This window comes from Lactuca saligna, chromosome 5, assembly GCF_052625555.1.
Source record: "Lactuca saligna cultivar CGN05327 chromosome 5, ASM5262555v1, whole genome shotgun sequence".
Lineage (NCBI taxonomy): Eukaryota > Viridiplantae > Streptophyta > Magnoliopsida > Asterales > Asteraceae > Lactuca > Lactuca saligna.
Window position 1 is genome coordinate 207,722,708 of NC_136421.1, and position 13,623 is coordinate 207,736,330.

A 13,623-nucleotide genomic window follows, 5' to 3' on the forward strand; every position below is an offset into this window, starting at 1 on the left:
AGCGTTATGTATGGCTAGCATACATTAGTGTTGCAGGGTTGGTGGAAGTTTCATGGATGAGTGGGCTGTGTGAGGCCGGGAGGCCAGTTATGATATATTTTAGCATTCCTCTAGGAGTGACGATTGAGCGCTCACTATGATTATGTATATTGTTAGGGCGTTGTGATGATACTTGAAATAAATATGGGTAGGTGTGGAAGGTAGTATGAGCCCGTACTACTAAAAGCACATGACCCATACGCGTAGCAAGGAAGTCACAACCCCTAGGGTTGGGTAGGGAGTTGGTCCCCTGTCATTCTATGGATTATCAGAGATCTTCTGGTGTCTTACCAGAATGGTGGTTACAAGACATCTTAAGACCAAATCCAGGTTAGGATCAGAACAGGTAGGATAGGCCAATATTGTTGGAGGATCGTCTCAGTAAGATCATCCGGGAGGAGGTGAGCAAGATTGTACGGGGACAGTTGCCGGAGATGTTCGGGTTTATTAAGACCTCCAGGGTTGAGTATTTCGACGAGCGTTATGTAGCCCTTGATAAGATGGCTGCCACAGCAGCTGTATCGATGACAGGGGGAGGTGCTGGTCGAGCTTCCTAGTTTTGGGACTTGTTGCTGGGACATGTCCTGATGAATAGAGGACTGCAGTTACTTGAGATCATGGACATATTCTGTACTCGTTGCATTCCGCGGGTTGAGCAGGAGAGGCTAGCACATGAGTTCTAGATTTGAGGCTTGGGGACTTTGATCGAGGCTGAAATATGAGTCGCGGGGACTCCGGAAAGGAGTGATGATCATGCTCAGCTGGGTTTTTGCAACTGGCAGTGGAACAACAAATTGATGATTTAGACTGTCGTTTTATAGGGCAAGATTGTGCCCTTCTAGTTTTTTGAGCTCGAAGGAGTGAGCAGGCTTGTGCCCCAGGATCAGGTTGTATTCCAGCTCGAGGTCAGTGGTTGTAGGGATTGGCGACATTATTTCAGCGCCAGTGAGCGCAGGTGGGGTCGATGTGGCATAAGTATTTTGTAAGGTTCGGTTTGCCTTGGATCTCTTGTATCGATTGGTAAGGATTGATTGTGCGACCTATTGGACTTTTAGGATTGTAAACTATGTCTTGGGAGTAGTTGTAGTCTGGTTTAGGGTTGAGGTTGCTTCAGCTACTGCACTTCAGCTATGGACGATTGAGCTGGTGAGTGAGTCAGGGTGTGAACCTTGAATGGAATAATTTCTAGAGCCTAAGAGCGAGAGACTCGTTTGGAGCATCTGTTGGGTTTTGAGAAATCTAACACTTCCTAAGTGTGCATGCAACCCTAATAAACCTTGGATCTATGTTTTCTTCTAAAATACATGCAAATAATAATTTCCAAGGTTTCTTTCTAACTAGCATAGCATAAGATTATGAATCATAAAAATTACTACTAGAAATACATATCTTTTTGATGATGGTTGATTTTTTGGAGTTTGAGAGCCAAGCACCAATAGTGTGAATGCCTCAAATGGAATCACAAATCACCACAAACGTTTGGAAAACTTTGAGAGAGTAGTATACTTTCTTGTGGAATCGGCCACCACTAAGTCTCACACAACTAGAGTCTACACTTAGAGCCATATTTGTTGCATCATATGCTTCTTTATATAGTGTGCATGGTTAGGGTGAAACCCTAATAACCCATGTCTTTTCCTTTCCAAGGATCCATGGGTTAAAAGCTCCATGGATCATCCATGGAATTCTATATTAGCTTAGCCCATTAACAAATGAGTATTAGCCCACACTATATAAAATATAATAGCCCATAATTTAATCAGTCTTCTTTTTAATCCCTAAATTAATTCATAATTAATTTAAGACTAAAACTAATTAAATAACATGACTTCATATTAATATATTATCACTTATAATATATTAATAAATCATAAGTATACAATTCTCATAAAATTATCCATAAATCGTTTGGATGAAATGCAACCCAAATGGACCATGCCGGGTCGGGTCAAGTATGTACCAAATAAGTTATGGACTTAGACACCTTATCCAACAACATCTTGGGAAGAAGGGTATTATGTGGGAGGTCTACTGACAGGGTCCCACATGATGGTTATTCAGCATTGTCAGGATTCAATGGTTTTAGTCACTGTTATAGATTAGCGGATGAAGGCGCCAAAGGAAGTAGCTTATTGTTGAGATATTAGTTGGGTCATCTATCCTTTGGCTTCATGGTTGAGTGGGAGATTATTCAAGTATTAGAGACTGTCAGTTTCACTAGTATTCAGGAAGTGTTCATCCAATCCTTAAGAAGTGTGTGATCATTGGGATTGGCTAGCAATGGAGCACTAGTTGGGAAGAGATATTTGTCATCAGATCGATCATCGGAAAGTGAGAAGGATCGGGAATTCTCCAAATTATCATGTATTGTGAAGACTTAGTCGAAGCTAAGTGGGGGAGAATCATCCTGGGATACAGAAGTAGGAGCAGTGTTGAAAATGGGATAAGTCTCGCACCGTTGTCAGGAATGAGGATAACCCAAGTGGCTGTTTGGTGTGAGGGTTGTGTAAGTTGGGAGTTTGGTAAAACTCCCCAACATGCGTATCACATCTTCTTGGTGCTTGATAGAAGAAGTTGGGGAACCGGGTTGGAGTTCTAGTCATGAATTAAGTTCAGTTCGAGTTTTCGGTCGAGGGTGTGCTCGACTCTGATCTTTTCCTTAGGTTGATAGACTGAGGGTTTTGTTGGCTACCAGGGCTCGATAGTAGTTTTAGCATGGGTGTGTGGGTTATTTAGCATACGTGGCAGACATGCGGATCAGGGAACAGACCACGGATTTCCGAGAGGGTGGACGATTGACATGAGGCCTAGGGTAAGGCTAGGTTTAAAGTCCCTGGAATGGTTCAGGAGTTCGGAAACCCAAGTGGTTGAGAGTGGTCTGCATGGGAGAGATCACCAGGAGGGGTGATCCAGGGAGATGCTCAAAAATTTAGAGCGGTACGGATAGACTGAAGGCCGGTGGGGCATACCAGTCAGACCGAATGCTCGGAGAACGGTCTAGACAGGCTGAAGGCCAGGAGAGGCGGCCCAGACATGCTGAAGGTTCTGAGAGTGATCCAGATAGACTGAAGGTCTGGTGAGGCGGTCTTGTCATGCTGAAGACTCTGTATGTGTTGGTAGATATATGTGCGGGTATTGAGCATGCTGTTATGCTATAGCAATCAGTAGGTGTGTCCCCAAGTATTGAACATGTTGATGGAGTATGCTGAACACATTGTGTGGGTTTTGTTAGTTAGATGATCATCGTCTGAGTATATATGTATTATGGGGTAGCAACTTGTTCTAAAAGTGGATAGTGTGGGGTGAGGTTTCAGTAATGTGACGCTTGTTGGTGTTGTGAAGGACATTGATTAGGCCCTATTGGGCAATGGAGGAGGTGATAATCTCCAGGATGGAGCGTTGGGACAACTGAAGTGATGACAATAGTGTTGATAGGTTATCGGGAGCATTTCAGTAATGAGTTGAGGTCCGGAGTGGGCATACTAGATTCGTGCTGTGGGCTCAGAGGCAATCCAGACCTATGTTGAGGACCATGTAAGGGTATTACAATCATAGGTTGTGGGAATAGAGATTGTGTTGATTATGTATTTTGTAGGAGCGCGTTCAGGTTTGATCTTTCTCTTGATCGTCCATGGCGATACATTATATGTGGGTAGGGTTGAGGCGGTCCTAATCTATACAGTAGGCCAAGATACCCGGTGTCGGCCGACTGAAAGTCGTAGGCACGAAGGCTCAAGAGGAGCGGCAAGGTTGAGGCGGTACGCCAACAAACCCTGAGAGTTTCAACTCGATGGTTGAATTGATTCGACATGTTGGTATTCCAATCTAGGGTATTCCATCCAGAGGATGACCAGACCCTATGATCAATTGGACTGGCTAGATATGAGTGCCGTACTGGTTGGTCGGTAGTGGTAGGTATGTTGTTGGTGGTAATCGTTTGTCGGACTGTATTCTATGGAAGAGGTAGATGGAAAGGAACGACATGGTAAATTATCGTCAGTATTATATGGACATCTTATTCTAAATGTCTATTAGACGGCATGTTGTGCTTGATCGGGATGAGGCGGTCCTGCTCTATGCAGTAGGCCAAGATACCCAGTGTCGGCCAACGGTGAGTCATAGGGACAGGGTTTTAGCAGATTATAACCCATGGTTCTATTTCGGGTAGGAACTTCAGGCCAAGGAGTCAGACCGAATCTAGGTTTGTAGATTTCGGGTTTTAAGTGGTAAAGGGTTCTGTGCCGCATGGGATTGTAGAATCGTCTTTTCTGGAATGAGTGTTCGTGTTCATTAGTGGATGTATTATGTGTGATATTTTGGGAGTTGAAGGACGCTTTATCATGTCAGCACCAAGGATTCGCAATCATATCAAAGCACTGTGAGAGGTTGCGGGGTAGTTGGCCATAGCGGATTTCGAGGATGAAGTCTAATTTAAGTGGGGGAGAGTTGTAACACCCCATTTTGAAAAGCACTTTAGGGTGTTCTCGGAGGCCCATGGTATGAGCGATTCAGTCTTTTAGGGTCACGAGATTTATGCGGAAGGTTTAAGGCTTGGGTGTGTGGTCAGGAGCGTAGGGCTTCTCTCCATCTTTTCGTGGATATAAAGTTCATCAAAAACGGACTTAGAATGAAGAAGCTATAACACTTTAAAGCATTTGGCATGAATGGTCCCTAATGGAAATGTATGGTAAGCAAGTCCCATGCATGCAAAAGAAGCATGCACTTGTACGGCTGGGTACGCCCATCGTAGTGTAGTAAATGATCACAGGTATGGGGAGGAGTACGTCCAACGTACGAGAGGTACGACCAACGTACTCTCAGAGACACTAAACCCTAATTTTTAGAAAATGCCGCTATATAAAGAACATAACACCCCAATTATCAGCATCCCTCTCATCTTCATACAGTCACCACGAAATCCTAACCCTCCCTTGAGTGTTGTTGGAGCTTTGGAGGTCATTAGAGAGAATTTTTTTTGATTGTGAAGCCATTTCCAAGCAAGTGAAGAGTATAGAAAGGTCGTGGATCAAAAGGGAGGCAGTAGATCCGAGTTTGGGGTTCCATTTCAGATCACTTGGAGGTACAAAGGTATAAACTTTATCTAAGAGTGCTTAGATCTAGTGTGGTTTAGTTTTGAAGTCATTTTGGTCCAAAGGTTGAAGCTTTTTAGTCCAAATCCGGCTTCTAGGCTAAGGGTTGCCACCCTTAGTGCTAAATGACTCCCTAGGATAGAAAGTTGTCATCTTGGTGGTCATAGTGGGTTCATGTAAGAGTTAAGACCACTCTCTTGGAAGTATAATATCATTTTTGGAGTTTGGACTTGTTTGGATTATGCAAAGTCACCAAGTCAGTGACTTTAAGGATTAAGACGTTACAAAGGACTTGGATCTGTGACTGTAGCTTCTGAATCTGAGTATTAACCACTTAATGGCAAAATGACTTAATAGGGGATTACGCTGAGTGTACAAGCAGGTACTCAACAAGCGGTCCGGATAGGCTGAAGGCCTTGTGAGGCGGTCCAGGCGTTCCGAAGGCGCGAAGAGCAGTCCAGATAGACTGAAGGCATGCGAGGCGGTCCAGTAATACTGAAGGCTCATTATGTATACTATAGACTTAGAGAGTGGACCAGGTGGACTGAAGGCCAGGTGTAGGCGGACCAGTCACACTATAGACTCAAGATGCATGGTTGTCATGTTTACTTATATGTTATATGTTTATGGTTATATCGGTATGGCGTTGGTATTTTGAGGGTAACTCACTAACCCTTTGAGCTTACAGTTTCAGTTTATTGTTTCAGGTTCAACGGATGACTGTGGGAAGGCGAAGGCGTGACCGTACACTTCCTCGATTGATGATTATGATTTTTGGAAACTCTGATGTTTAAACTATTTTGAAAACAAATTGTAATAACTGAATGGTTTTAAATGATTTAAAAAGTTTTAAATTGGCTCAAATTTTATGGATGTTACAGACACCGCAACTTAATGGTCTGCCTGAAAGGCGCAATCGAACCTTGTTAGACATGGTTCGTTCCATGATGAGACAAGATTCATTACCTATCTCATTCTGGGGGTATGCCTGAGAGACTGTTGCCCATATCCTTAATCTAGCCCCTACCAAAAAGATTTCCAAAACACCTCACGAAATATGGACATGGAAAGTTCCCTCGTTAGACCACATCAAAGTTTGGGGTTGAGAGGCTTTCGTGAGACGCGTGACTCATGACACGCTCAAACCTCAGAGTGAGCGATGTATTTTCATTGGCTTCCCACATAAGTCCTTTGTATATCTCTTCTATAGACCGAGTGACAATGTTGTCTTCGTTGCAAGGAGAGGAGACTTTCGTAAAAGAGAACTCATATGCCAAGTGTACAGTGGGAGGAAAATTGACCTTGAAGAGCTTCAAGTGTCAAGCGGTGAAGGAACCTCAGGAACTATCAATCGACACGAGGGGGAAACTCAGGTTGATCCAATTAACGAATCCATACCTCTGAGGCGTTCAAGTAGAGTTAGTATTCCACCTATGTTATATGGTTTTCATATAACAGCTGAAGTTGATACATTAATTAGTTATAGCACACTGGTAAATCTGGATGAACCTAACAACTACAAGGAAGCCATGACATGCCCCGAGTCTGCAAAATGGTAATAGGCTATGGACAGCGAGATTCAGTCTATGTATGACAATCAAGTTTGGAACTTGGTTGACAATGTACTAGGTCGTAAGACAGTCGGGTGCAAATGGATCTTCAAGAAGAAGACCGAAATGGATGGGAAAGTACACACATATAAGGCGCGATTGGTGGCAAAGGGCTTTAATCAAACTCATGGAGTTGACTATGATGAGACCTTCTCACCAGTAGCGAATATTAAATCTATAAGGGTTATGCTAGCTATAGTTGCATTTCATGACTATGAAATATGGAAAATGGATGTCAAAACTGCTTTCCTTAATGGAAAGTTGGCTGAAGATGTTTACATGAGTCATCCAGAGGCTTTTGTCAATGCAAAGTACCCTAATAGAGTGTGTAAGCTTGAGAAATCCATTTATGGGTTAAAACAAGCAGCTCACAGATGGAATCTTTTTTTGATGAAAAAGTCAAAGAGTTTGGATTTTCGAGAAACGAGGATGAGTCTTGTGTATATGTCAAAGTAAGTGGGATTATAGCGAGCTTTCTGGTATTGTATGTAGATGACATACTGCTCATAGGAATCAACATCCCAACCTTGCAGGAGGTTAAGTCCTGGCTTGGGAAGTGTTTCGCTATGAAGGACCTTGGGGAAGCTGCTTACATCCTACGGATAAGGATATTGAGAAACAGGAGTAAAAGAATAATAAGAATTAGTCAAAGTACCTACTTTGACAAGGTGTTGAAATGTTACAACATGGATAACTCCAAGAAAGGTGACTTACCCATCCAAGACAATACCAAACTGAGTAAGACTCAGAGTGCAGACGCTGAGATAGCAGAGATGAGCCGAATACCATATGTTTATGTAGTTGGCTTGATCATGTATCCTATGACTTGTACTCGCCCTGATGTGGCCTTTTCTTTGAGCATGGTCAACATATATCAAGGGAATTCTAGTAAAGCTCATTGGACTGCGGTTAAAAACATTCTTAAGTACTTGCAAAGGACTAAGGACGGGGGTTCTTACCCTTGGTGGGAGTGATGACTTAAGAGTGACAGGGTATAGCGACGCCAACTTTCAAACCAACAAAGATAATTTTCGCTCTCAGCTGGGCTGGGTAGTTACTTTGAATGTAGGAGCAGTAACATCAAAAAGTTCCAAGCAGAAGATAGTAGTTGATTCAACGTGCGAATCAGAGTACATAGTAGGAAGCGAATCATCGAAGGAGGTGATATGGTTGAAAAACTTCATCAAAGATCTTGGAGTCACACCATCCATAAAGTAGCATGTGGAGATTTTATGTGATAATGACGGGTCGTTGCCTTAACCAAGGAACCGAAAGATCATGGTAGATCCAGGTATATCGACAGAAATTACCACTTCATAAGAAATCAAGTAGAAGAAGGACACCTCGTGGTAAAAGGGATATCATCAGAGGAAAACCCAGCTGATCCCCTTACGAAGGGACTGACTAGGGTTAAGCACTTGCAGCATGCAAGGGGCATTGGGCTAACAGACGATATTAGTTTTAGTGGTTAGATAAATAGAAACTTATAATAGCTAAATTGTAATTGACATTTGATGATTAAATAAAAGGAGTTTTATTTATAAGTAAAGTTATTGTCTTGTGTCAATTATTTACTATTGTTTCACTTTGCATGTTTTGACTTCCAGAAGAATAAGATTATTCAAATCATCTAAAGTCGATCATACTTTGGAAGTAGCTAATGAGGCTAGATTGTCATACGTTGGCTTGTATATTGTCTAAGGTGTTAGACATAGCAAGATTTGCTACACCATTCATGAGTGCTCCTAAAATAAGATCTGAGTATCAGATTCAACCTGCGCCCACCTGAATTACTTCATGGAATTTATCATGAGTAATTGTGAGACGATAATATTATATAGTTTTCAAACTAGGATATATGAGTTGTTGACTACGAGTTGGTTGTGCATTGATGGCATGAAAACGCATCAGTAAATTGATTTTATAAAACGTGTCATTGTGCATGATTTGATGAGTAGTTAGTACAAACATATAATGTCAAAGTTTATCTGTTCCTTTTATGCTAAGAGGATTGAAAGCAATATCTTGGGCCCCTCGATGATGTGTTCAGTTATGTTCTATGTCAGACGAATCAGAAATCGAGAAAGAAATTGCAGGATAATAAGTATGACTATGTTCCATGTGTTTGTCCTTATAGATATATTGAGAATAGAGGAATATATGCGTTGTGATAAGTTTAAAACAAACTTGAAGATCGATTAGATCTATGAAACAGGTAGAGAAATAACTAGATAAACTATTAAGAACAAGCTAATGGATCAAAAGGTGTCGAATGATTTAATAAACAATCCTCAGAAGAGCTCGATAAAGAACATCAACTGTAGAGGATTTTAGGGTTTACAATAATCAATGAGAGTGACGACCACACCTATACGCATACATGCATGCATATATTTATAATAAAACCCTAACCGTTTATGTAAGAAAAAGAAGGCTAATCTAGATAAACATGGATTGACAAGCCCAATCCGATTGTAAAACAAATGGGCCCAATACGCAACACAATAATCTTCCCCTTTGTGTCTTTGACACATAATCTTCATTCCCTTTTAACAGCAGAAGGCTTCTTCACCATCTCAAAAATCCTCGGTATAATAGCCAGAATGTGATGCCTGAAGGTGATATACCATCGAAGCATATCAGTGAAGTTCTTCTTGTCTGCTGTGGAGTTCTGCTTGCATTGGTGAATGATGTTTATGATATGCTCCAGACAATCTGTTGAAAACAGATACTTGTCTACCAAAGCAAACAGAAACTTGTGCTTGTCGCCTCTTGTGAACATGACCGTCAGATTTGAAGAGTCAATTTGCCCTAACTTCATTTTGTGTACGTCTCCTATCTTGGAAGTAGGCTTGACGGTCGGTTTCTTGTTCATTATTTTTGCTATTTCCTGATCCATAGTGGCAAGCTCATGGATGTAGGAAGCCAACATTCTTTTGAGATGTTTCAGAATCGGTTCATACTCTCTATGATTGGAGAGAAGAATGTTGTATAGCAGAATCCAATCATGCGGATTCAGACTGGGAAGATCTGCCAGAGAAATAAAATGTTCTGTGTTGGCCGTTCCTCTGTTGATTTTGAAGTTAACGTTCACAAATTTCCCAGCCTGTGTTGGTTTCAGTACCTTGAATTATCTTCTGTGCACTCCATGTCAAGTACTGTGGTTGACCATACTTCAAATAGAAATCTATTAATTCTATGTCAACCTTCAAGTTTGGATGAGGGACATCGGCAGTGACATCAAAGCAATGAAATGTAAATGCCTTTCGTGTGATTGGCATGTCAAACTGAGAGTCTTTGGTATTCTCACACTCAAAGGATGCAATCGGTTCCAACCAATATATGGAGGGAAACTCAATCGCTTGATTGATGAGTGTGTCTCTGTCCCATTCTGGGAACAGAGTCTTCTTGGCTTGTAGAGCATCCTCATCCTCCTTGATTCTTCTTTCTTTGGCCTCGGCCTCTCGAGCTATTTTCAGTGTTTCATCCAGCTCTTTGTCCCTTTTCTTTCATTGAAGAGCTTCAGCGATAGTTTCATCAGTATCTGACTCGCTCTCAACAATGAACTGTTTTCCAGAACCCGAAGCTAGATTAACCTTCGGTTCTGTCTTTGGTATACCCACCTCTCCCCCTTGTCTCGGAAGAACAAGCTTCTCCGAGACACCCTTCATTTCGCTCAAGATGTTAATCGCGGGAAGGAGTTTCGCCTGGAGATGCTGTCTGATGGTAAGGGTAAGAAAGGGATCATGAGTGTCAAGGACAGTTGTCAACATATTCTTGACATCACCAGCGCAACCTAGAAGAACAGCCCGCTGAGTTTTCAGCAAAGAGATTTCTTGTTGTGCCTGGGCCAGTTGTATCTTCTGAAGGTCAATAGTTGCCTGATGCTTGACAAGATCTTCTTTTAAGGTGCTCTCTGCTGCTAGAGAAGCAAAACATGAATCCAAAGATTGGAGAAAAGAGGTGGATTCAGTTTTGAGGTCAGCACGCAGAGCCTCAAACTTGGAGGTTTCACTCTGAAGGGTAGCCGAAAATGAGTCTACTGACGTCTGAAACTTGGCGGCATTAGCATCAGCATGTGCTTTGAGAGAATCAAGAAAGATCTGAGTTGTGTGAACAACCTCAGAGACTTCCTTTGTAGCTTTGGAGCATGAAGCGGCTGAGTTGTCGATGGCATCAGTGGAACGATCCAGAGCGTCGGTATACGTCTTGATCGCAGACTCGATGAAGGCTTTCAGCACCACACCCCATAGGCTTTATTATCAGCCAACAGACTATCGAGTTTGTCGTGAATTTCTTGAAGCTGCTGACTGGTAATAGGGGTATCGGCATCAGTATCTATGGGAATCCGGTATGGGCTATAATAAAGAGAGTCGTACTCTTCATCATCACCGCCCAAAGTAGCACCGGAGTTTGAGGATGGAGAAGGTGATGGTGGGATGTTGTTGACGGGGGTTTCAACCACAGTAGTAGCCCCTGTATCAGATACATTGACTGTTACTGGTGGTTGGGAAGAGGTGGTAGTAACTGATTCGGTGATGATTGGAGAGGGAATCGAAGATGTAGGAATAGTAACAGAGAAAGGAATGGTTGGTTCTATTGTAGTGGGAGGGATGGTTATAGGAACAGAAAGTGGGACCTTCTGTTTCGGTGATTGGGGTGGGGTAGGAATTTTAGGAGAAGGTGGAGGAGTTGGTGATTTTGTAATTTTGGGAGATGCTGGTGGAGAGGGAAGATGAGTGCCTGCAGGAGAGGATGGTTGTTGAGGAGACTGAGCAATAGTTGTCTCTGTTGGAGAAGCATGAGGAGCAGCAGCCTCTGTGTCGGATTGGTCATTTGGAGCAGAGCCAGGAGAAGGGGATCCTTTGGCCCTTTTAGCCATCTTCTTAACCTTCTTTGATTTGGACTGAGAAGGTTCATCTGCATCATGTTTTCGTTTGGAGGATCTTGGCTTTCTCTCCTTTTTCGGTTCAGATTCTTTCTTCTCTTGTTTCTCCTTTTTACCAGCCCTCTTGCCACGGTTGGCAGGTTGATCAAGGGCTTCCAAGGCGGCTTTCTGTTCTTCAGATAGAACCCTTGGAGGCAGGGGTGTTTTGGTGCTATAGTCAGCCATGATCTTGCTGTGAGGCGTGACACACCTGTACATGGATTCAGGGATTAATCCATAATGGAGAAACTTACTTGGATCAGAAACTATGATCTTCTTAGTGTGGTAAGAGGCTATTGAAGCCAGAAGAGCATCCTTCACCACAGGGATTTCTAGGGAATCCATGGCCTTCTTCGTGATGAGCGTCCATAAACGTCCGCAAGAGATCTCGGAGTACCGGGTGGAGGTGTTTAGACTCTGAACGACTTGAGACCAGATTATGGAGCCATAATCTAGGTTGATGCTGTTGTAAAGACCATAGAGAATGGTGATAAATCCTTTACTCGTGGTATCAGAACCACCATAGCGCTCCGCTAAACCCTTGATTAAAAGGGTAAGCAAGCCATTCCACTGAGAAGGAAGACAAGATTTCTTGACCTTCGTGATTGTCGTAAGAACATCCGTATAACCCATCTCGTACATCATCGAGAAAAGTTGGGTAGTAGTGACAAAATCCGGTGAGATGACGGAATAATCAACTGTAAGCCCTAGAAGAGAGCAAAACTTGGTTTTGGAAACGGAGGTTTTCTTGTCATGGATGGTGAAGTAGATGCGATCTTTGTGTTTGTCATAACTTGCTGTTGTGTAGACTTGAGAAAGCAGGGACATCGGAATGGCTTCCACCTGCATGAGTGCCAACAGCAATGGGGAATATTTTAGGCATTCCACCACATGGAGCATGTACGCATCATATAAGAAAGGGGTCATCTCGATAATCATATTCTGATTAGGCTTGATGGAAAGCAAAGATGAAGATGCAGTTTGATCGTGTGCAGAAGAAGAAGTCGCCATTGTTGAATTGAAGAAGAATATGAACAGTGGAAACTTTGCAGAGAGAGAGATTACGTGTGTGGTAAATGCCAAAGAACACGATCACCCCTTATTTGTACCGTTCACTAGAGAGAGAAAATCGTGATGATGAGGGAACCAAAACATCGCCTGAAAAAGCGCGATTGGATGTTATGGTTTATCCCAGGAATACGTCAGCACACGTGGGTGTGAAACGAATCAATTGCACACGCCCAAATCATATTTTTGTACCGTTTGAAATTCCTTGTGCCCTTGTTTGGTTACAACTGAAACTTAAAACCACATACCAAACAGCAATCAGAATGTTGGAAAGATTTAATTTCCGTGCATAAGAGTGTGAAAAATAAAGAAATAAATCAAAGGTGTTTTAGATGTGAGTGTTGTCTATTAAGAAGACAGAAAGCGGAAGATTCTGGGCACGAATCACTTCCTTCAAAGCCAAGAGAGACTTGAAGTGCTTGTGTGGTTTCCCTAGAAATACGATCAATTGTCTGTTAATAAACAATGAAGGGCATCTTTTGATCATAGGCTGTGGGGTGGCTGTCCTCTAACTGAACATCAAGTCTCAACATAAAACTGAGTGTTGGCAGAGGTACCTGTGAGACCGATGTGATCTGTTGAACAGGTAGGTGGGAATTATCGTGTGACAAGCATGGGATAAACAGAAATCTCAAAGAAAAAATAAACTGGACCTCTTTGGGAAGAAATGTCTTAGGTGGAGACGATTTCATAAAAGATCACACAAAAGGAAAATGAGATTTCCAAGTAACATCTTGAGTATATCACTCACCGTCAATTCATTTTAGGTATTGGATTTTGGGTTTCACTTAGAACGTGGTAATCGAATCCAAGATCATAAACACAGATGTTGTGTAACCATAAGCTTCAGTGGTAAAGACCGAAAGCATCAAGGGTTACTTTAGGGAAT